The sequence below is a fragment of the Artibeus jamaicensis genome, unplaced genomic scaffold (genome assembly GCF_021234435.1).
Source record: "Artibeus jamaicensis isolate MK-2021 breed Jamaican fruit bat unplaced genomic scaffold, CSHL_Jam_final scaffold_614, whole genome shotgun sequence".
Lineage (NCBI taxonomy): Eukaryota > Metazoa > Chordata > Mammalia > Chiroptera > Phyllostomidae > Artibeus > Artibeus jamaicensis.
This window is the reverse complement of record NW_026522050.1, coordinates 5810426-5814401: the sequence shown is the minus strand read 5'-3', so window position 1 is coordinate 5814401 and position 3976 is coordinate 5810426.

The following is a 3976-nucleotide window of genomic DNA, read 5'->3' as shown; positions in this document are numbered from 1 at the left end:
ACATTTCATATAATAAGGGCTTGGTGATGATGAACTCCTTGAATTTGATCTTATCTGAGAAGCACTTTATCTGTCCTTCCATTCTAAATGAAAACTTTGCTGGATAGAACAATCTTGGTTGTAGGTCTTTGGTTTTCACGACTTGGAATACCTCTTCCCAGCCCCTTCTTGCCTGTAAGGTCTCTTTTGAGAAATCTGCTGACAGTCTGATGGGAACTCCTTTGTAGGTGACTGTCCCTTTATCTCTTGATGCTTCTAGGATTCTCTTCTTCATTTTAATCTTGGCTAATATAATGATGATGTGCCTTGGTGTGTTCCTTCTTGGGTCCAACTTCTTTGGGACTCTCCTAGCTTCCTGGATTTCCTTTGCCAGATTGGGGAAGTTCTCCTTTATTATTTGTTCAAATAAGTTTTCCACTCGTGACTGTTCCTCTTCCCCTTGTGGTACCCCTATAGTTCAGATGTTGGAGCGTTTAAAGATGTCCTGGAAGTTCCTAAGCCTCTCCTCATTTTTTAAAATTTTTGTTTCTTTATCCTTATCTGTTTGGTCATTTTTTTCTTCCTTCTGGTCTACTCCCTTGATTTGAGTCCCAGTTTCCTTTCCATTACTATTGGTTTCCTGTGCATTACCATTCATTTCAATTAGTTTATCTTTTATATGTTCCTCTAATTTGTGACTAAAATCAAGCAGTTCTGTGAGCATCCTGATCACCAGTGTTTTGAACTGTGCATCTGAAAGTTTGGCTATTTCTTCATCACTTAGATTTATTGTCTCAGGGGCTCTGAGTTGTTCTTGAGCCATATTTTTATCTGTTTGTGCCTGTTATGTATAAGGAGTGGAGCCTTAGGTGTTCACCAGGGCAGGACCACCCAGGTTGCTGGTTTGTGATGCTGTATGTGGGGGCTGGGTCAGAGAGGGAGCAATGGCAGTCCTCTCCGCTCACCCAGTCAGTCCCACCACTCTCTCCCGCCTGTTTATCTGAGCAGAAATGTGTGAGCCCGCCACCTTGCTCTGTGCGGTCTCAATGCTCACCTCTTCACTGGTTTATCTGCACGCAAATGCTGGATGGACTGCAGACAGCCAGCTGCGCCTCTTCCCTGTGTCCGCCCGTAGCTAGCTGGCACCTGGGATCCATGCCTTCAGCTGCCTGTGAGCTGCCCAGGTCAGGGGATCTTTTTTTGCCCGACCCGCTCCACTGCTGGCTTCGCCCCTCTTACCGGTTTAGCTGAGCATTTCGTTTGTTTTCGGACTCCGTATTGTCGATTTTCTGTGTGGTTTGATTGCATTTATTGTTGTTAAAACTTTGTTGTTTTTAGATTTGGTTGTGCACAGACGCAAGGTATTTCCACCTACGCCTCCATCTTGGTGGAAGTCCCCCACGTGTGTTGTTAATCAGTGGTTTGAGGCTTTATTTCCCCTCACTGGAACTCTGGACTGTGTGGTCTGTCTCACTCCAGAATTGTTCCTCCCAATTTATCTGTGCATGAATGTGGGACCACACACTCCACCAGCGGCTGCCACAATCTTGCTGGCCAGCTACATCCTTGTACCGCCCTGCTCCACAATCCAGTAGTGGGTCCACCAGCTGTCACCTTGCTGCGAGTCCTCTCCACATGACCGTCTCTGCCCCTCCTATTAGTCTGGATGAATGTGTCTTCTTTAACTCCTTGGTTGTTGAAATTCCATACAGTTCAATTTTCTGTCAGTTCTGTTTTTTTGTTTTTAAATTGTTGTTGTCTTTCTTTTGGTTGCGCAAGGAGGCACAGTGTGTCTATCTGTGTCTCCATCTTGGCTGGAAGTCCGAGATTCTTGATAATGTGGTACTGCGGGTTATTTTGACCTGTCCCATATCCATAAAACAAACTGCTCAGGATGTGTTGTTATCTAATCTCTCTCATGCAGAAATTTCCTTATGTAGATTTCTCTATCAACACTTATTAGTTATAATTAAACAACATAGACATGAATAAATGCATACTTCCTGTATGGTTTCTTTGGTCTTCAATATGTGAGAATGAGAAATTGGAAATCCTGGGAATTTTTAGGAATGCATAAACTTATAAGTAATTCTTAAAATATTTTCAATGTTCTTTGCACACTTTACTCATTATTATGGGTGTCTAAAATTGTTTAAATAACATAAATATTATGTATATTAGTACATACCAAGTACTGTAGACTCTAGTGAATAGCCAAATACTGAAACATGTACATGAATATTATTGGTGGTATTTTAATAACTAAGCATTTAGGTCTCCCAAAAAGATTAACACAGACTAGCACTACATAAAACCACATGTCAAACTGCCAATTTAAGGGGTTAAATTTGCTTCCAAAATTTATTTCCTGGAACATCATTCATAGGATTTGTATAATATCCTAGGCATATAAATTTGTGGGTATTAATTTTATTTGCAAGGATGACTCACTGTTTGAAGCTGATAAGACCATGTACACATACTCGGTAGCAGCTACCAGCAAGACTGACTGATAAGGTCATGACAGCTCCTCTTCCAGTGCTTTTTGTCCTGGTTACAGGAACGTAGACTTAACCTTCGACTCCGCATGTCATACTTTCTGCTTTCCCTTCAACATGATTTCTCTGAGCCCTCTCACCTCTCTATGTTGATCATTATGCTGTAACTCATATAGGAGAGTTATATTACTTTCCTCAATTTTCTGGATTTCTCAATTACTTTTTCTCAGAATTTGAATTTAAAAATAAACAGTTTCTTTTTGAGAAATGCTGGGAAGAAATTCCCAAATAGAAACATGACTCCCACCACTGTGGCTAACACTTCCTTTCATCCACTGGTTAAGCTGTAAGAAAGGAGCCGAAGAAATCCATTGTGACAACATCATCATGATAATTTTTGTCATGTAGTCTGGATGACTGGTGCTCACTGATAATATGCTCAATTAATTATACTACCTGATAAAGTATATTTTAAATTCCAACAAGGGAGGTATAAATAGAGAATGTCAATGGAAAGAGTGATTACTTCCTGGGCAAGAATGTCTTTGTAAGTCTGTTGATACCAAGAACAGACTCACACACCCAGACATCTTCATGAAGAGAATAAGCAGGGTTTTGAAATAAGTAGACTTTTGAAGCAAGTGTTGAAGATGAAAGAGAAGAGAAGAGTAGTGGAGGAAGCCTAAAACAGTTTTGCAAGTTCTGACTTTCACTTAGTGCTACCACAAAGCTACCTTATTACAGGGAGTCAGAGAGGCCATCATTTTCTCAAGGGAAACATCACTGATTGACATATCAGTTCTATTATTTGATTCATGATATACTCCACTCAATGTTCTAATTCTAGAATCTAATAATTTTATAGAAAGACTTTTATACTAACTCTAAGAAGGACACATTCTATTCAGCTAAAATAGGTACAGGAAAGTAACTGGGGAAGCCCAGTAATTCAGCTGAAAGGATTGATCAACCCTTCAGGGCTTTCTGCCCAATAGAGTAACATTGCACCCTCTTCTTTTTGAGTTCCGAGGTGATCTTCTGTACAATTTGTGGCATTAAATAGAAATGAAAGGAAGCATGTAAACGCATGCAAATCTTCCTTTTGTTGGCATTCCAGACAATGCCTAGCACACTAGGTACATTTAATAGATTCATTATGTTCTGATGTGACTTGGCCTGTAAATATTAATGTGAAAACTGCCAACCAGTAAGTTTTGTTCTTCTCCAGCATTTAGTTGGAAATGAAGACATTTCTAACATGTTGCTAAATCAATAACTGTTCCCAGAAAAAGTGACACTTTGTAGCTCAATTTTCTTATTCCCATGTGAAATCAGCTTTAAAAATTTAAAGCAGCAACAGTAGTTTTGAAGAAAAAAATGAAGTAACTTAAAAAAAGTATTTATCTAGGAAAAATATGAAAAGTGGAGAAGGGTCCTGCTGTGATAAAGGGAGGCTTTTGTGCCAAATAAATCTACAGGAGGCTCAGATTCTTTTCAGA